The following is a 21,783-nucleotide window of genomic DNA, read 5'->3' as shown; positions in this document are numbered from 1 at the left end:
CAAGCATGGAGGTAAGTCCGTGATAAAATCCATGGCCAGGGTATGCCATGGACAGGGAGGGATGTCAAGTGGCTGTAATAGGCCGGCTGGTTTTTGCTTTTGACTTTTATTCTGGGCACACACACCACAGGAGACTACAAAGTCTCTAATATCCTTTTTCCACGATGGCCACCAGAAATTTCTTTTAATCTTTTCCATGGTTTTGGTAATGCCAGGGTGCCCCTCCATTAGAGAATCATGATAACCGGAGATTACTTGTTTTTGTAGTCTCTCACAGGGCAAGTGCAATCGTCCTCGGAAATATGGTAGGTCTTGATCTACTGAGAACTCTTTTCCCTTTAATTGCCAGTCCTGCAAATCGGTCGGAGTTAGGAGCGATTTTACCGTGTTCTTGATGTCTTCAAAAGATTGAGTGCTGACCAAACCCAAAATCCTTTGTTCTGGGATTATGGGTATTGGATCTGGATTGATCAACTGTTCATCTACTCCCATTCGGGAGAGGGCATCCGCCTTTCCGTTCTTACTACCTGGTCGATAAGTAATTATAAAGTCAAATTCTGCCAGGAACAGGGCCCAGCGAAGTTGTCTGGAAGACTGAGCTTTGGCTGTCTTTAGGTATTGTAGATTGCGGTGGTCAGTCATTATGGTGACTGTGTGTCTGGCTCCTAGAAGATAATGCCGCCAGGCTTTAAAGGCCGATCTGATGGCCAAAAGTTCCTTGTCCGTAATTGAATAGTTGATCTCAGGAGGCGAAAACTTGCGGGACCAAAAGGCAACCGGATGTAGTTGGTTTGTGACCGAATCTCTTTGTGATAACACTGCTCCCATAGCAAGACTAGAAGCATCCGTTTCCATGATGTAAGGAAGTTCTGGGCGAGGATGTTTTAAAACAGGTGCAGAAATGAATTTAGCTTTTAAGTCTTGAAAAGCTTGTTCCGCTTCAGAAGACCACTCAAAACGTTTGTTCTTTTTCAACAGAGCGGTGATGGGCTGGACTATCCGGGAAAATTCAGGAATGAATCTGCGGTAAAAGTTAGCGAATCCTAACATGCTTTGAACTCCTTTTACAGAGGTTGGTGATGGCCACTTGATAATTGCATCAACCTTCTTTGAATCCATATGGACTCCGTTAGGTGACAATATGAATCCCAGGAACTCGACTTCTGCTGCGTTGAAGACGCATTTCTCAAGTTTAGCAAAAAGACTATGTTGACGCAATCTCTCGAGAACCTTTTTAACATGTCTCTGATGTTCTTCTTCCGATGATGAATAGACGAGGATGTCGTCAATGTAGACAACTACACACACGTCAATGAGTTCCCTAAGGACATCGTTCATAAAATATTGGAAAGCAGCAGGAGCATTACACAGTCCAAAGGGCATCACTTGATATTCGAATAGCCCGTACTTGGTGCGGAAGGCCGTTTTCCATTCATCGCCCTCTTTGATCCTTACCAAGTGGTAGGCTCCTCTGAGATCCAGCTTTGTGTATATACGGGCGTCTTTGACTTGGTCCAGGAGTTCAGGGATCAAAGGTAACGGGTATCTGTTTTTAACAGTGATCTGATTCAGGGCGCGGTAATCTATGCAAGTTCTAAGGTCTCCTTCCTTTTTCGGAACGAAGAACAAAGCCGATGATGCTGGAGATTTGGAAGGACGGATAAACCCGTTAGCTAGGTATTGGTCCAGGTACTGTCTGAGGTGAAGGTTCTCTGGCTCGGTGAGGGCATAGATCCTGCTGCAAGGAGGAGTTGTTCCAGGTATCAGATCTATTTGACAGTCGTAAGACCTATGAGGGGGTAGGGTGTTGGCTTGATCCTTCTGGAAGACGTCTTGGAACTCCTGGTATTCGGGAGGTAATTTGAGAATCTCCTCAGAAGAGATCGCTGCCAGTGAAACATCAGGTCGAGGATAACACGTGGTAGAACACTCTGGAAACTGAACCGTCTTTGCTCGCCAATCAATCTGAGGATTGTGCTTCTCCAACCAAGGGATTCCCAGAATGATCTGGAACTGAGGGGCCTTGATTACATCGAACACTATTCTCTCCCAGTGTCCATAATGACTCAACAGCGTCACTTCTTGGGTGGCATGCGTTACTGGTCCGGAGGCTATCTCCGTGCCATCCACAGTAGTGATGACGTCTTTTACTGCCTTAGGGACAAGGGGTAGATTCATCCTTGACACCATTTCACGGTCCACATAGTTACCGATTGCTCCGCTGTCAATGTAAGCTTCAATTGCGTGCAAACGATCCGGACGTTCAGGACTAATGAGGACCATGGGTATCACGAAATGCGAGGTCACGGGACAGATCTTAACGCTCGGCAAGAGGACCTCTACTCTTGTCGGGCGAGGTCGTTTCCCTGCTCAGAATTTGTGGTACAGGTATCCGCGGCTCCTACAGTCTTCCTAGCCGGTTTCACGGGACAGTCCCGAAGAAAGTGTCCTGAATTACCGCAATAGAGGCATAATTGCAGCTGCCTTCTTCTTTCCCGCTCTTTCTGGGTTAAAGGTCCTCTCATGCCCCCTATTTGCATGGGTTCCGCAGTGTCAGCTCCCTTATTCGAGGTCTGTGGTTTGGAAAACACTCGGGTATCAAATCTGGAGCGATCTGCCTTCCTGTTCTGTAGTCTATGGTCTAGTTGAACAACTAAGTCAATATAGTCTGAACATTCTTGTGGAGGATTCACAACCTGCGCTAGCACATCCTTGAGCTCTCCACGCAGACCTCTGTAGAAAAGCGTTATTCTCTTGTCCTCGGGCCATTGTGTTTCCACTATGAGTCTATTGAAAGAGGCTATATAAGTCAAGAGGTCTTGGTTACCCTGTCGTAATGAGAGAAGTTCATTGTCCAAGGCCTGCCCTTGTGCATGTCTTGCGAACAGTTTCTCCATGCTGGCCTGGAAGGCTTGAAAATCGTGTAAAACCGGATCATCCTGGGTGACTAAAGGGATCGACCAATCTGTAGCGCTGCCACTGAGATAAGAAAGCACGAAAGCCACCTTGGCCTGGTCAGTTGGGAATGCAGCTGGTCGACATAAGAAGTGCAGGCGGCACTGGTTGATGAACACTGCGAATTTCTTTGGATCACCAGCAAAGCGTTCGGGCGGAGCCAAGGGCATATTACCGGGCAGATTGATTTGCAATGGATTTGAAGCTGAGGCAGAAGGGTAACTTCCTCCTGGAACGGGCAAAGGTGTCTGTCCTGCCTGCGTTTGTAACAACTGCCTAGCAAGGTCCTCTGTTCGCTCCTTAGAAATTATCAGTTCTCTTCTTAGAGAGCTCGTTTCCTGGCGAGCTGCATGTACTTCTGCTCTTAATTCCCCAAGCAACTGGGCTAGTTGATCAGTATCTGAAGTTTCCATTGCGCCTGGGTAGGAGTTTAGTGGTGGGCTTCGCGTTCTGTAACGCTCACCTGATTCCCACGGAGGCGCGGGTCTTTGCAGGAAGGTGTCTGTAACACGAAACGTGATGTGCAGGATTCGGTTGGCTTCTGGGGTCGACCCTCTCCGCACTGAGTGTCGAACTCGAAGGGTGAGGTTTCTGCAGGTGAAACAATATGGGGATTAAAGGTCTGGGTTGCTGAATGTCCCTATCTCTCTCCTCCCAGCTTGACCGTTGAACCCCCCTCCCAGGTCAACGTGCTCACCTTAGATAGGTGAATGCTGGGCTCTCCATCTGCGTCTAGTGCAGGGTGCCGTTGCCAGTTCCTTCACTGGTGAAACGTGGGCCTCTTGACTTCAGAGGATGGGTACCGTCGTTGACTGCACGACCGGTAAGTTTCTGGACACCTTTAGTCTTTATAGTCTTTTATGCATGGCACTGAAGCGCCTGGAGTTGCGTAAGTATGGCAGCGCTCTTACTGTCTCTTTCTTTGTCTTTGCAGGAGACGATGCAGAATGAAGAAATCCGGAATTCGCCACGTGCCGGTAAGTGTGACACTGCTGTTGTCTTTGCAGGAGAAGATGCGGCGTGAAGAATCCGGAATGCACTGCGTGCCAGTAAGTAGAATAATGCTGTTTATCTTTGCAGGTGCAGATGCAGCGTGAAGAATCTGGAGTGCACAGCATGCCAGTAAGTATAATAATACCGTTTATCTTTGCAGGTGCAGATGCAGCGTGAAGAATCCGGAGTGCACCGCGTGCCAGCAAGTATAATAATACTGTTTATCTTTGCCGGCGGAGGTGCAGCGTTAGACACGGCCGCTGCCGATGGCGCCGGTAAGCAAGCACTGCGTGTGAAAGTTCGTTCTGCTAACCTGTTGTTTCTGGTCTTTTGCAGGTGCTGATGTTGCTCAGGTACAGGAATGGTAAGTATAATTCTTGCAGGTTCAGGATCCCAAGAAGAAATGCTGGAACAGACTCGGTGAGCGTTCTGCTGCAGATGCAGAATAACGCGAAGCACGTTTCATCAATCGGGTGTGGTGTAAATAGCCTTGGAGTGATGAGGTGTCTCCTTCCACGGCCCCGCCTAAGTAAGAAAAGAGTTCCTGCTTCCAGAAGAGTTCCAGTGCTGTATCCAGGGAGTGGAGCTGCCCCACCCAGGTAAGAAAGTAGTCCCAGTTCACCGAGGACTTCTAAGAGTCTGGCAAGTAAGCAGCATGGTCTGCCGCAGGTAGGTCCACCCAAGCACCTTCACACCAATGATGAGCCCGGCGCTTCCAGTGCCGGGACCGATGCTTCTGATAAGCCTGGTGCCACCGGCGCCAGGACAAGGTCCAAAAGGTCCCTGTGGGGACCGGCTGGTGCCTAGGATCAGGGTTAGGGGCCTGCTTCCAAGGACGTTGGGCTGGTCCTGGCTCCTTGGAAGCAGTGATCATGACATCTGGCCTGATTGGTTTCTAGGTGGAGTCCATTGGATTGATGATGTGTTGGTGGATGGTGAGTGGATTGGTGAGCGTGAGTTGCGTGCAAAATTTCACATTGATAATTTCCATTCTGAAGACTTCAGAAAATTAAAAAGATGCATAGGTGACGTGGTGGAACAAGGAAGCTCAATGGTTAATCTCTTTCTTGGAGAAAGGGAGCCAGGTGGTGGCTCGATTGCTAGCAGGATATATACAATTGCATTGTGTCTGCTTATAAGGAGAATTCTGATTTGAGAGATGAATGGGGAAAGAGATTGGGGTGTGAGATTTCACCCGAGATGTGGTTGGATATGTGTGCGAACATTAAACTTTGTGCAATTGATCTGGTGGAACGGTCTAGACAGATAAAGATCCTCAATAGAGTGTTTTGGAGCCCGGAACAAATTTTTAAGAGGGGGTTGATGGATTCGGATGATTGCTGGTGTTGTGGGAATGGACTGGGAAGTCTAGAACATCTACTGTGGGAATGTGTGCGTGTACGGGGTTTTTGGCATGATGTTTGTGGTGCCTGTCTGCGTGTTTTGAATTTGGATGTTGATTTGGATTTTGTGACAATGATTTTGGGAGGTGGAGAATTGCTGGAGGATCTCTCTGTGTCACGGAAAAATGTTTTACTCCGTGGAGCTTGTCTGGGCAAAAAGTTGGTCCTGAGGGGCTGGAAGTCACAGATTGCGCCTATATTTGATGATTGGGTTGAGGGGATGTCTGCCCTTGCATCCATGGAAAGGATGGTTTTCAAGAGGCAAGGGAAATTGAGTTTACACCGAAAGGTGTGGGATGACTTTCTGAATATTTATTGATTTATTGCAAGTTATGTATATATAATATTCTGTTATTCTGTATATTTTTGCTGAGTATTAATTGCTCTGATTGTTTGATTGATTATCTACATGTAAACTTTATAAATAAACAAATTAAAAAAAAAAGAAAAAAAAAAAGAAAGAAGCTAATGGAATGGCAGACCGCAGGAGTGGTGATGGATGTTGGGCTAATTGGGTGGGGAGGCATGACCAAGCCAACCCTCCAGCACCTGGGGTACCAGCTTGTGTGCTGCTAGCAAGTGGAATATTCCAGAAGGGTACAAGCATGCCAACCAATTGTAGAGGACCACGTAGCAAAGAGCCCTATAGTTTGAGAAGCCAATAGAACGTTGTGTATTAGTATGACACAGAAGATTACTTGCACTAGGGATGGGCTTAGCTGTCCACCTGACCTTAGAGATCCAATCACAGTCCAGTCCCTCATAGAATGTAAACTTAGATGTTCCCCCTAAGCCTATCACATCCTCTAGTAGGCTTTCTTATTTTACCACATAGTATGACGTCACTCATGATGGGTATTTAATATAAATGTTAGTTTTTTCATACAAATCGCAGAGAGACTTATGATTGTTCGGTGTCTGTTGATACCTGTTGTACTCCCTGTTTTAGACAATTGCAAATAAAACAGTCGTGTTTTTGTCAACTTCCTGAGTTGGCCTGATTATTGATGTATGAGTAAGATCTGCATCCCCATCCATCTCAGCTACTGTTACCTCGTCTTAAAGGACCTACAGGTTCACTTGGCAGCAAAAAGAGGATAGTTTGGGTCCGTCGGTTAGTAGGCTTTTAGAGTTTCAGAAAATCTGACTCTTTTGCCATTTAGCCGGAGGACCACAAAGTTTCCTATGGAGAGCGGCCGATATAGAATACTTGCAAGAAAATTGATATAGGTGGGACGGGTCCCCCTTTCACGAAATCCCTCCTGGTTTCCACAGGCGTTGAGTGGACCGAAGGCGACAGTGGCTGATTGGAAGAGGGGACGATCCCGAGGATCTTGAGTTGAAAGGCAAATGGTGAGTAGATTGAGGGAACTGGCAAAATAAAGGAGTGGAGATTGTGGTAAAAAGAAAATAATGGGGGTTGATTGATATATGGCGAGGAGCGTCAAAGAGCCCAGTGCCCGAGCTCAAGGAGCTTTAGAAGAAGTCATTTCAAAACACAAGTGGGTACTTAGGCGGCACATAAACAAGGTTTATGATGGGGAATGATTCAAACTCCAATCGGAGTATTTTTAGGGGCTGAAAGAAAAGGAATATTATGATGAGATATATGTAAAGTCGACTAGTCTGTCTGTTTGTGTATTTTGAAATTGAAAAGAAGTGTCAAGAAACGACAACAGTAAATTCTGAGGTTAAGGAAGAGTAAAAAGTTATCTATCTTTTTAGTCATTGTCGGCGCTGACTGAACAAGTAGATTGGAGTAATTGAGAAGTAGAGGCTTTCAGTGGCGAGGGTGGTGCAGGCTCATATTTCTTATTTTTCTGAAACTTATTCTGTGTAAATCAATGGTATCGACAGAAAATTGAGACTTGTCACAATGGCGGATGTTACTCCACTGATGCACATCTGCAAGAAACTGCCAAAACATGCACCCAAGCTCAAACAGTATAGTGCGGAATGGGTCAAGGGTACAGCAGACAGAATGTTCATGCCATGGCCACAAGGGGGATCACTGTCAAAGGAGGTTTTGCAACACATGACCACATACTTGCACGCTGCGTACACAGGGAAGAAACTGGAAAAAAGGTTCGCTATTTTAGAAATCTGGAGGATATACCAGGAGGAACGGGAGTATCCGCCTCCTGAGGATTGGATGCTTAACCAGTGTAGGGGGGAAGGTGCTGAGCCTTTTGCTGCACTTACCTCGCCCGAGATAAATGGTGATAATACCAAAGATGAAGGATTGTATCCGGCAAGGGAACTAAAGGCGGCGACGGGATACAGTAATCCGATATCTGAACCGCCTGCTTATAGCAGTGACGATAGTCCAAAGGAGACTAAAGCGAAGGAGGGGATCTTTAAGGTCTTGCAAGATAAAGTGGAGAAAAGTGAACAACCAAATATGACTGCAGAAATAGAACGAGAGATTAAGAGATGGAAAGAAGAAAAGGATAAAGCTGATTAAGTAACCCTCGTACAGAACGAATGGATGGGTGGACAGATATTGCTCAAGCTCGATGGGAAAAGTATGGAGGAAGTTAGGCAAAAGGAAGATCAAGACGAACAAGATAGAAAAGATAGGGAATGAGAGAATCGACTGAAGGAGGATGAATATAAGAGAAAGAATAGACAAGGTATGATATGATATGATATGATATGGCATTTGTAACGCGCCTATACACAAGTGTTTCAAGGCGCGAAGAGGTGGGGGGGAACAAGGGGAGACAGACAACGATCCTACTAGGCCAGGTGTCATTCAGATTGCGCAAGTGCAAGGGTAGAGGGGAGGGGAAAAGTGCAAAGGGGAAGTGGAAAGGGGAGAGTGCAGTACAGGGTTAAGAGCATACAGGATAAATAACAAGGGCCAGCTAGTGGCAAGTGCGAGATAAGTGCAGAAAAGTGCTGGGAAGGGGGGCTGTAGGGATACAGACACAGTCCAGCGGTGCAAGATAAGTGCAGAAAGTGCTGGGAAGGGGGGCTGTAGGGATACAGACACAGTCCCGTGGTGCAGGGGTTTGACAGGGAGGCAGTGTAGGGGAGAGTGGCTGGGCCAAGGACCGAGAGCGGTGAGTGGCCCAGTTGCAGATTCAGTGCAGTTTCAGTAAGTTTAGCAGGAAAGAGTGGGAGAGAAGGCAAAGAGGAAGGTTTTGAGGTGCTTCCGGAACCGGAGATGGTTCTCCTCGAGTTTCAGGGAGGCAGGAAGGCTGTTCCAGAGGGAGGCCCCTGCAGCGGAGAGAGATCTGCCCCCAACTCGTTGTTTGGAGAAGCGGCTGACCCTGAGGGAGTTGGAGGCGGATGAGCAAAGAGCTCGAGAAGGAAGATATTTAGGAAGAGAGAGTTGAAGGTATTTTGGCCCAAGGCCCCAGAAGGCCTTGTGGACAATGCAGAGGGTTTTGAACTTGATCCTCACAGTCACTGGGAGCCAGTGTAGTGATTTCAGTCCTGGAGAGATACGGTCCCTGGGCTTGAGGCCAAGGACAAGTCTCGCAGTCCTGTTCTGGATGAGTTGCAAAAGGGCAGAGTTGCAAAGGTGAGAACAGATGTATCAAGAGGAGCAGCAAAAGAATGAAGAAAGGGCAGAGGAATGTAACAAAGTGGATATCCGGGACTACATTACAACAAGGAACAAAGGAAGTATGACAACAAGCAAAGAGCAATCGAAGAACGAGTTAGGCAGGAAAAGAAGAGAGAATTGGAGGAAGCACAGATTATGGGATAAAAGGATGCAAAGACAAAGGGAAGACGTGCGTAGAGCAAATAAAAGAAGGGAAGAGAAAAGACAAGAAGAGGAAAGGGTTAGGCAAGAAGCGAGAAAGCAAAGAGAATTAGATGAAGAAAGGGAGCAAAAAAGGAGACAAAGGGAATGCGATATTGATCGCATTCATCAGGAGTTAATAGAATCAAGTCCAGTAATATCATGGAGTTATATAGAGAAGTTTCTCCCGTCGCAGGAAGCAAGGACAAGACCACTTAGGATAAATCTAGAGGAGTTCCTCCCGTCACAGGGAGCAATGCCAGGGCCATCTAAAGTAACATTAGATGAGAATTTCGAGATAGGCTCTATCGATCCTATCCCCGATACTGCCTATCAAGATTTGAGAACAAGAGTTGAATCGGGAAGCAGGGGAAAAGGAGATTGATCTATAGTTTCCCAATCACAAGATGAAGAAGGAAGTCTGTTTAGTCTCGAGCATAGAGCCTTGTCAGGCTGACCTTAAATAGGGATTAAAGAGATGAAAGCCATACTAGTTGGGGACTAGATATGTCAGACGAGAAGAGAGAAACCTTCTGTGGAGAGGAGAGGAGGGAGAAAGTGAATGCAGTCCCGAGGGATGTCTGCAGACAGACGAGGACGTAAGATGGTCTGATTTAGAGCAACCTAAAGATAGGACGCCAGACCCCATAGTGTATCCGGAGCACCCTAAAGGGTAATCGCATAGTGCGAAGGGGGAGACATCACCATATGTGAACAGGTTATGGTCATTGCCAGAAAGGAGGTGATCAGGAACCATTGTCCCTACTATGGGTAGGCAGACGATGGGAGCCGATTGCGGATTTGGGTTCACGCAATTTCCCTTATTGGAGAAAGGAGGGGCCAGAACACAGTATATTCCTTGGCCACAGATGGATAAGGATAATTTAAAATGCAAACTCTCTAGTTTAACGGTTGGGCCGGGGAAATGGATTTATGAGCTAGAAAAGATGACAGGAGGAAATACGCTGGCTATAGGGGACATTAAGGGTCTCCTAGCAGCCATCCTTGGGGAAAGGGCTGATGATATTTGGACACAAGCAGGTTACTCAAGTGTCACAGCATCGAACACACCTCATGCCGGAGCGCCATTCAATAATTGTAGAGCAGACGTGTGGAGGGCACTCAGGGTACAGTACCCTGATACGTCAGATATGGTGCAATTATGGCACGTAAGATGACGAAGTTCTGCTTGCTTATATTCAAAGTATTCAGGAATGCTGGACTTTGGAAATGAGAGAGCCGTGGGGGAAATCAGTGCCAGTATTTTACCACATTCTGTGTTAGGGTTTGTGTCAGGAATAGGGGATGGGGCAGATGTGGGGTACTGCAATTTGTTCGCTAAATTGGGCTGGCAAGGATTACAGGCTAACTTGGAGCAAAGAATAGCTTAAGAACTCCAACTCCCAGCAGTTCCTGGTACTAAATGTAGTTTCACGCTTTGCACGCATCGCCAGCTGATCTTGATTTGGAACAGTTTATCAGCAGGCAGCGGCACAGAGCAGGTGCAGATTATTTTGTTGCTAAGGGTGGGTCTGACGGAGGAGGAAGGAGTTCTCAGCACGCCGCTCCGAATGCGGTACTTGGCAGGCAAGAGGGAAGAAGAACCAGCAGGGGTTTCTAATTACGTGCTACTTCTTCCGTCCGGGCAGTCCAGTGGGGCTCCTGAACAAAAGATAAGTACTTGTGCGCCTTATGCGAAAATCTTACGAGTTGCACAGTCGGCATACCGACTGCAAAAACCAGGGAGGTTAAAGCACATTGATTGATGTCATGTTATATTGTCTACCCAGTGTTTTCTACGTTACTGTTAGAACTACTGCATGAGGTTTTGTGAAATGCATGTCTTCTGACAAGTGGGGAGAGTGTGCTTAAGATTACCAACACAGAACTTTAAGAATCAGGGGCAGTGATTACGAGAAGCGGGGAGGCAAGTACTCCGCTACAGTGGGGCCACGTGTGATGAGACAACACGTGTAATTCTGGCTCAGCAAGCTATGCGCACAAAGAATGTTTCTTGCTAAGAAGTGACGTTATGTTTTCCCCCACCGCTCTATATGTTTGCTCATGCATGCCCAAGGGGCCATGTGTATTGTCACTTCATTTGGGAAGCTTCCCTTTGTTTGTTTCATTCAGCTTGCTGCAAAATGCCCACATGCATTCATGTTTCTATGTTACATGTGATATGTTGTGTTTAACAATAGTCTAAGTAGGAGGAAAGTATGTGATGGTGATTATATGCTTTAGGAGGTTAGAGTGTGTAGACAGGCAGGTGTTGGAGGAGAAGAGTCTGTATGGTTACGTTCAGTCAGGTTAGGTTTTACCATGTGCTTCCCCCATACCTGACCCAATTAGGTTTTTCCCTTTCCCTCTTTCCGGTTTTCCTAACTTCCCCACCCTATCCACAACCTCTCCCTAACCCCTTTTCCCCCCACTGGCTGCCACATGGTTACCTGTGTTTTCAGGTGCCTGTGCCAACCAAGGTGTGAGGGTCGATTCCATTCGGCTTCTGTGGTTCGGTGGAGAGTGTCGAAAACTCTTCCCTTACAAGTGATATTTTGACAGTTTGCCAGAACATGTACAGAGACAGCTCAAGAAATTAGTGGGAATTGAGGCTTAACCATGGGCAGAGATACAGTTGACTATCATGCATCATTGCCACCTGTTAAAAGAGAAAAATAAGAAAAAGGAAGATGCTAGGAAACTTGAGGAAGCCAAGTTAGTTCAGAGAAAATTGTCAAAGTACGCCATAGAAGGGGAGGTACTGATGAGTGGAGAAGGGTCGGGAACGCAACAAGCAGTGGGTGTATCACATGCGAATAATCAACGTCAGATGGACCAAGGAGGGAATGGGTTCACGCTGAGAGGCAGAGGAATGGGTTTCAGAGGAAGAGGTGGTGTCCAGAATAATCTGGGTGGTTTTCAAAATAACCAAGGCGGGTTTCAGAATATGCAAAATGATAACCAAAATGTGCAAGGAGTTTTAATCAAAGGGGGCTGATGAGAGGAGCTCCTCCTATATGATATGATAGGTTATTTGTAAGGCGCTTAATACCCAGAGGTTTCTAAGCGCGGACCGGGCATTGAACCTGTGTTGCTCCCTGTTGTCTTGCTTCCAAGGCGAGCATCTTGCCACTGAGCTATCCTCCTGAGATAGTCCAACATGTGCCCTGTCATGCCCCATGTTAAACATGGGGCATGACAGGGCACATCATGCGAACATCTGGGTATGTACAGGGTATGTACATGGGCATGTACATAATGGGCAATTCTCAAGTGGGGGGACAGTTTATCTTCAAGCATGAAGCTCACAAAATAGGAATGGGTTTGCCCAAGATCAGACAGTGTATCAAGCACAAGAGCCGCAAATGCAAAAGGCATTGCAACCAAAGCAAGCACCATTGAATACACCACAAGGGCAGTCACAGCATGCACCCATGCAGATACAGCAGTATGCAAACACGGGACAGTTACTGACACCTAGAGTAAGGGGTGTCACTGTAGTGGGGGGAAGTCCTTTTACAGGTAAGGGGATAAGCATGTATCCACAATAGGACAGCTCACAGGGTGACTTGATGCGTTCAGCACTATCAGTAACACCAGACCCCCAAAAGGAACCAATGGTTGATGTTACCATAGGAGGCACATCTTTTTCTTTTTTAGTAGACACGGGTGAAACTCGCTCAAGTATACGAGAGGGAAAATATCCATTATCGGGAAATGCCATGAATGCTCAAGGCTTCCCTGGAGCTACATGCAGAGTTCCTTTTACTAATGAATTACCAATCTCTATAGGAGAGTGTGACATGTCTGTTCCATTATTGTATTCAAGGCAGACACTGGTTAATATTTTGGGTCGAGATTTAATGACGAAGCTAAATATGACGATTTCTTTTACTGATGAAGGCATAGTGTGTTCCACTCCAGGGATATATTATCTAAATGTGGGCAAATTTATATATACGTTTGCAGGGCAAAGGGCTCTGCGAGGAGTGCCGTTAGAGCCGGAAGTCTTTCTTTATGAGGTACTCATTTCGTTGACGTGGATGCTTGTTTAGTGGGAAAGATTATGAGAATACCTGATGAGTTCCTGTCAGACCACATGTACCTATGGACAAAGAGGGGGGACAGATTATTCACCTGGGGTTAGATGTAGCCATAGTGCGAGGGAAATTGGCCATGCTCGAAGGAACCAATGACGAGGGCAGGCCATGGAGAACAGTGATTGCCAGTGGGGAGGGGCATAGATTGACTGACGTCACAGATGAAGACATGTTTAGAGATGATCCGGCAGCTGATGAAGTAATATTCAAAATGAGTACTACATATGGGATCAGAATAGAGAAAAGAGAGGTTCCACAGTGAATGATGATAATGCAGCAGCACCCAGCATTTCTTGATGAGGATTTGGAAAAAGTGCCAACCTCTTTATGGACTACAGGCCCCTATGATGTAGGCCTGCTGAAGGGGTTAGGGGAGCTCAAGATTAAGCTGAAGCCAGGAGCAATTTTACCTCAAGCAAGGCAGTACCCAATGACTGGAGAGGTGGATGAGAGTATTTTTAAGACTATGGGGGTCATTACGAGGTTGGAGGTAACCATGCCGCAATTTGCAGCATGGTTACCTCCTTAACGGGTACCGGGTCCGGGTTCCTCAAATGAGGATTTACCGGGCCATTCCAACCTTGGAGGACCCAGTAATTCCTCATTCGAGGAACGCGGACCCGGTACATCCCCATTCCCATTCGAGCCCCCATAGGGCTCAATGGGAATGGGGAGGGAGCTAACAACGGGCCCGTTAATAACGGTGCCCATTGTTAGCTCCCTGGTCTGCTAGCGGGACCCACTAAGGGCACCTGGTTTTACCAGGCGCCCATTGTGGGTCCCGCGAGCAGACTCATAATAGGGCGGTAAGGGGTTAATGGCGCCAGCACCATTACCGGCGCCGTTAACCCCTGAACACCAACCTCGTAATGCCCCCCTATATCAGCCATGATGGAACAGGGTATCTTAGTTACGTCAGAGTCACTGTGTAATACTTCTGTGTGCCCTGTGAAAAAATCGAAAGGGGGTTGCGGAGATTGATTCAGGACATGAGGCCAATTAACGAGATTGTAGAGGCAGAGTTTCCTTTAGTTCCGAATCCTGCGACGATACTATGTAATATCCAAGCAGACGCACGATATTTCACGGTGATTGACTTGAAAATGTGTTTTTCTCAATCCTGTTGCATAAGGCCTCCCAAGACCTTACGTCCTTCACGTTTTGTCAGACTAAGCTAAAGAGCACTTGTTTGCCCCAAGGGTACTGTGAATCTCCATCGATCTTTCGAGATGGACCTAAGCAATATTGATTTGAAAAGTGTTGTGCTGCAGTACGTAGATGACATTTTAGTTTTAAGCATGACAGGAGATGAGTGCATGAAAGACTTGATTCAGATAATGATTATCCTAGCAGACAAGGGATATAAAGTAGACAAGGAGAAATTGCAATATTGTCAAGAAGAGGTGTTGTAAATAGGTCAGTTAATCTCACATGAGGGGAAGAAAGTCACACCTGAAAGAGCTGAGGCGATCATGAAAACAGCAAAACCACACACGATAAAGCAAATGCAGCAGTTTTGGAGATTGTTCAACTATGTTAGAGCATGGGTATTTGATTATAGTTCATACACAAGACCTCATTTGCATGCTCTGAAGAAAGCCCAAGTGAACAAGGAAAAAATAGAATGGACTGAGGAAATGGAGGGAGGGTTTGAAAAATTAAAGAAAGCAATTTGTACAGCTCCAGTTGTAGGAATTCCCAATTATTCTGAGGAGTTTTTCTTGTTTTCGCACACAAATGGGATAACTATGACAGAAGTGCTTACACAGAGGACTACACTAGGGTACAAACCTCTGGCATATTACATTGGGATTTTAGATCCAGTTATGAGAGGACACTTTCCTTGCGATCAATCGCTGGCAGCAGCCGCATTCGCCATTGAGAAGGCTACCAGCATTGTGATGGGGTGTTCTATGACGTTGTTTTTTGAGCATGCATTGTTTGCCGTTTTGGAGAAACCTAAGGGTATCTTGTCATCTCAGAGGGCTTCTGCATATGAGGTAGTTATATCGAATCCAGCAATTAAAATAGTCAGGCGTAAAAAAGTTAACCCTGCCACGTTTGTAGCCGAGTCTGTGACAGAGGGTGAGCAAGTGCATGATTGCTCGAATTATGAGGAGTTCTATGGTGAGATTCCAAGAGTAAAGGAGAATGCTCTAGCATGGTGGGAGGTTCTCTTTATTGATAGGTCTTCCAAAATTGATCAAACTAATGGGGAAAGGCATTCAGGTTCAGCTGCGGTAAGGCTCAGAGATAATGGGCAATTTGAAGTGGTAGAAAGTGCAAGACTAGCATGTCACTTTACGGTACAAGCAGCAGAATTGATGGCTCTTATTGTCGCGCTCGAGAAACACAAAGGGCAGGAAGTGACGGTGTACAGTGACTCCGCCTATGTGACGTCAACCGTGCACGGAGGGCTAGCATGTTTGAAAAGGAGGGTCTACCTCAGAGCGGACGGCACTCCAGTGTAACACGCTGCATTATTGGACAGGCTTATTAAGGCACTACAACTCCCAGTAGCCATCGCAATAGTTAAGTGCACAGCACATACTAAGAGAACTGATTTGATCTCACGCGGGAACTAAGCCCCAGACGAAGAGGCCAAAAGGGTTGCATATTCACAAGATATTTCAAGTTTTGATACTCCAAATGTAAAAGAAAAAGTAGTCACAATTATGATTGTAAATGAAGGGTTTAATCATTTGTCCAGAACGCAGTTTGTGGAGGTTCAATGCAGTGCTCCACAGGAAGAGAAAGACATTTTTAAATGGAGGTGGTATTCTTTATCTCCCTCTGAAGCATTGTGGCGACAGGACAGCACTCGAAAGCCGTTGATGCCTGTAGCCTTATTAAGGGTAGAGCTTGAACAGCTGCACTACCCTGGGCATGTAACTAGGGAAAGCCTCACAGCAGCTATTGCGAAGGACTGGTTTGTACCGAACCTGCTAGAACACGTTGCTTTTTATGTGGTAAATTGCATTGTATGTCAAAAGTTTACCACTGGGCATACACTGCGAACAATCAGAGGTGTGATTCCTCGACTGAATGGTCCTATGTCAGAAAACCAGAACACAATAATGGGGTGAGATATGTCGACACTCTCCCCCGAACCACAGAAGCCGAATGAAGTCGACCGTCCACCCGTGGTTGGTACAGATACCTGATTTGCAAATTACAGGATACCACGTGGCAGCCAGTGGGGGGAAGAGGATTAGGAAGAGGTTGTGGATGGGAAGGGGAATATTAGGAACACCGGATAGAGGGTTAGGGAAAACCTAGTTTCGATAGGATTGGGGAAGAAACAGGGAAAAAGCCCTACACTACCTAATACCTTTGATATACCATATAACATCAATACAATTCAAGGTTCAGCAAAACCCCTTAATATGGTTCCTGGTACCCTTCTCTTGATCACTTCTTATCTAGTACCTCTTGTTACAGGCAATGGATCACTTCTTATCTAGTACCGCTTGTTACAGGCAATGGTGGTCATACACTTGGCTGACAAACATATAAGCAAGCACAAAATGGAACATACACATTGGGAGGTTTTCCCAGCATGAAGAACGTAACACATGGCCCTACGGGCAAGCATTAGCACACATATAAACATGGAACATAACTTGGCATGGACATGAAACTGACATCACCACATTGATGTTGTCCGAGAATATCCTATGGTTACTGTTACAGCACTGGTACTCAAATACCACCAGTGCCACTTCTCAGAGCTAATGCCCGTTAAATGATAGCACAAACAACATAACGAGAACCATGTGGGGAGAGCATTGTGTATCCCTCCAACCCAATAGATGGGGACTGCCACATTACACTCTCTTAAGCAATTCCTTATAAAAGGTCCATGCTATACCCTACAAGCAAACATCCAACATAGCTTGTATAATACGAGCGTTCAAAACTCAATGGAGCACTTATCTTTCCGTCCGGGAAGCTCGAAAGTCTTCCCGGACGCAATCTTGAGTAGCCGTAGAAGACGCGCGTGTTTTTCTTCACTGCTGCATGTCCCGTGCCTGCTCCTCGCACATGAACACCGACCTTGAATCTCTCCGTCGGTTGATACTGCAAGTTCACGGTGCACGTTTATGAGAGAATCAATACAGGCACCACCAGTCTCCCTAAGTCCTCCGGCATGGCTTCGCCCCAGTAAATAGAATAAGCCACACCTGCCGTGCGCCGTTGGCCCTGGATAAGCTGTGCTAATGAGTGTCAGCTGGCCACACGCACGCACAGCAAGAACTACCAACGGTCCCATGACTGCTGGGTAATGTAGTTCATGTCTTAATAAACCTTCTCCTTCCCCTACTCCTGACATCCTATTCAGCATTTACATATCAACTATGTTGATATGTTGCAAGTATGTAGTGGATATAGGTATATCATAGTGGTGGTGTGCCCCTTTTCGAGATGGATCGAAGCAGGTCCATGTACACACCCTGATGCCACTTGCGCTGTGAAGTTTTTAGTCAGAGAAGTCTTTCCTAGATGGGGATTATGTGAGGTGCTGAGATTCGACAATGGGCCCCATTTTGTTAATGAAGTATTTGAACAGATCAGCTTATTGCTTAGCATAAAACACAAGTTTTCTTCTGCTTATCACCCACAAGCGAACAGGTTATCTGAGAGACTCAAGAGTTTTCTCAAGGAAAAAAATCGCTAAACTCAAATTGTCACTGAAGGGATGGCTGCATTGCCTGCCCCTTGCATTATGCGCATTAAGGAATCAGCCTGGGTCGCACAACCACCTCACACCCCACGAGATAGTAACAGGAGGTGAATGAGAATTCCCCCGTCTCCTCCATCGAGGAGCAGGAGCGTTGCCAAGACGACTGCAGAATTGTTAGGAAATGAGTTACGTACGTATTTGACATGTATGACCACTAGTATCTCTGTCATTTCAGATTAAATTAGGCATAAAGGGTGTCGGTCTCAGGACCCAGATGAAGACCATACAGCAACCAGACTGCAAAAAGTACTACCTTTGCCCAAATTATTTGCTGGAGACCCAGTATCAGGGAGCAACTTCACAAGAAAGTGGCACAAGCCCCGTTTTAGTGGACCTTTTGTTGTTGAGAATGTCACTCCCTCCGCAGTAAAAGTTCAATGAAGACGCGCCTAGATACTCCTGGGTGACGTGAAACTGTATGCTGGTGAGACCAATTCACCCCCACCCGTTGATTCAGAAGCAATACAAGAAGAAGAAGTTCAGCACGTGCAGACTCGATCGATGACGAGAAAGAAGGACGCTAAGATTGCTGATTAAATAAATGCATGTGTGCATTTGGACTGTGGCTCACCTCGTACGCTCTTTATAGATATTTTAGCAGGAGTGCAAAAAGCTAACATTCTCGAGCTGCAGGGATGTTTGAATTGGACTTTAGAAAGTGTTGATGTGCTAAAAAATGCCAGATCTGGATTTTGAATATGACGACTGTAAAAGGGAGCAGTTCCCTGATTCATTCCTCACTGGGTTTCTCTTTGGTTAGACTCATGGTTCTCTCTAATGTCGATGCCCATAGACAACTTATCGCTTTCTTTTTATACATGCTCCACACCTATCCTGCTCTTGTTCGGCGCAATACTAACATTTGTGTGCTTCTGCAAGATCCTAAGAATCGCCCTGCAATTAGACGGTTACTTATGGAGCTAATTGAGCACATTCGGCAACTACCTGAGCATTTAACAAGGCTTCCTGATTAAAAAGGTTTTTTCCTTCCTTAAAAGTAATACACAGCCACAATGTGGATTGTTGAGAATAATGCAGTTCCAGAAAGTGAGAAAACTCAATGACGTGTGGAGAGACGCCAATGGTGGGATCTCATGTATTGGTGCATAATGTATGCGTGCTCAACATTTATCATTGTTTTTCTGTTTTTGCTAATCCACACTGTTTACTTCGTTGGTCCCAAAAAGGTAGGAGTCCCCTTGATTCTTCCCACTCCACTGGCTTATGCAGAATTAGCTGTTGCAAAGAGACCAAGGCCTTATGTGATTATCCCTACACCAGTGACATATGTGAAGTCACCCAGTTCTCGGACAAATGTTCCTATGATTCCCTGTGAAAGAAGGTCCATGTTTGATATATTAAATGATCATTATGTGCAGACTTGTCTTGCAAGAAAGAGAAGTGCAAGGGAAGATGATTATGAGTTAAATAATTATCTAGACAGTACAGCACATTTGGGGAATAAGATGTGGTATCAAGCACATGAAGGAGGTGGGAAAAAGTACCTCTGAGGATAGTTGCTATGTTTGTGCTCTCCTACCTTATGCTATGGGGAAGTCCAAGATATTCATAGCTATAGAAATAGATTTCCAGACAGCTCATTGCCCGATTTACCTTGCACTCTGCCATACAAAAGGTCAGTTCCAGGGTCAAGCAGCATCCTTGGTATGGGCGACTGAATGGTCAGCTCCAGAAGAAGATGATTATGTTCAGGATTTGAAGACAAGAGCAAGAGCACACATCAGAGATCATGGGATAAGATATGAACAGCCTGGAATGAAGGGAGCAGGAATCAGATTGGAAATAAATAAAAAGATCAATTGCCAAGGAAAGAATGATGAAGAAATACGAAGATGCAAGGAGGGAGGACAGATGCAAATCTGGCGAACAGTACTTTCTCCAGATGGATGGGAAGAAGGCATAGTCGTATGCAGAGCTGTGGCAGTAACAGGACATCACAAACCAGTTATAGATTGTGTGGAGAAGGGATGCAAACATCTCTGGCTGAAGCTTGCAAAGCTGCTGACATGGGTTGAAGACAAAGGAGGCCTGTTGCAGATAGTGCCTCTGGCTAGTGCAGAGCTATGCTTCAGAAACAATGGCACAACAAAAGTCAGAGAGAATCAGCACTGTGGTTGAATCTTTGAGGTCCCAGGAATGAATGATGGAACAATAGTGATAATGGACCACTACTGGGCCTGTGGATCCAGAGCATATATGAAGTTGCCCAAGGACTGAGGAGGGCTGTGTTCTATGGTGATCATCCATGTTCCAGCATTGGTGATTCTGAAGAGGGACCTAAACATTGGAGAGTTTCCAAAAGCAGATTCTCAACTGAGGGAGAGGAGAGCATTTGGATTCCTCAATCAAACAAAGAGGTAGAACTACTTCTCAGCTAAATCGATAGACGCTTTCAATGACATTCCATTCAAACATAGGTTGTTGAGCCAGACTTCAGCGATATTCACGACAATCTTCATACAAGGGATCCTGTTAAAACTTGATGGTCATGTAGATGATGAAACCTCCGTCCCTAAGTACCACACGGGCAAGTATAGAATATAACTGCCTGTGCAATCTTTGGGGCCACAGGTGTGGAGTACCGTCAGCCTGGAACCAGAAACGCCAGAAGTGAACCCCCTGACCACTGTAAGGCAAGCAACGAGGTTAGAGAAATCAAGGCAAGACAGTGAATGGTTACAAGGACAAGTCACACTCTTTCTTACCCCAATGCCAGTGGTCAGATACCCTGGGTGAAGTACTGGGCAGGATTCTATTATGGTCGACGGCGGCAGGCAGCAGATGGTAATGTGGCACTCTTGATGGAATGAAACACCTGATTTTGCCAAGAAACGTGAGCAAAGTACTCTGATGGGAAATCCATAATCAGTCCAAGATGTAGTCCGTGGTCAGAAACCAGCCGGTCACGACAATAACAATGGAGGATCCAAAAGCAAGTCCGAGGGAAAAACCAAGTTCGTATTTTGATCCGGGAAAGATCGCCAAAGCAAAGGTACCGAGGAGAAGCCGAGCGGATCCGTGAAGGCAGTCCGGGATCAAGGATTCCAAGGAACAGAAGCAGGGAAAGCGCTCTACAAAACTTGCCGTAAGCAGCTGTGAAGCGACGTGTGAGCATTCGCTCGAATCTTTTGAAAGGCAAAAAAAGGTCAGATGAGCGCGTCATGTGTTACGCTCCGTCTCATGTGAGCGTGTCAAGCGTTGCTTGAAGGCAGATGCTTCCGATGCTTCCTTCCTGATCACATGATGCGTGCTTCTCACCTCGTGTAACCAATCGAGCCTGTCACTTCCTGATCACGTGTCGCTTAACGCGACGTGGCCCAAAACCAATCGGAAGACCATGAAGTGGCGTGGACAGTCTCCATGGTAACCGCCACTGGAGGTAAGGGGCTCGTGTCGGAAAGGAGTTTCTCTTGAGTCGTTTGCTATGCCAACATGAGCTGTAGTCCAACCACCGTCGGGAATTACATGGGGACATGGTGGTAGTGCGGTGTGTGACCGGGGACGTGACAGATCCAGACGATGGCAAATGCCAAATTGTTACAGATAACCAGATGGGAGCTCCTGCAGACGATCAACACTACCATGAAGGCATTTAATGTTATCAAGGAAGAGCTGAGAGCCATTTGACTGATGACTCTCCAGAATAGATATGTCCTGGACATGATTACAGCTATGAATGGGGGGGTTGGTGCCAAAATCGGAGAATCATGTTGCACATTCATACCGTCTCACGATGAAGAGAATGGGATCTTGACAGAGGTCAAAATGATGCTGACGAAATTGCACTTCAAGATGGAAGATGAAGTAGAAGAT

This window comes from Ambystoma mexicanum, chromosome 7p (genome assembly GCF_040938575.1).
Source record: "Ambystoma mexicanum isolate Mex_15411 chromosome 7p, UKY_AmexF1_1, whole genome shotgun sequence".
Taxonomy (NCBI): Eukaryota; Metazoa; Chordata; class Amphibia; order Caudata; family Ambystomatidae; genus Ambystoma; species Ambystoma mexicanum.
Note: the sequence above shows the minus strand (reverse complement) of the source record.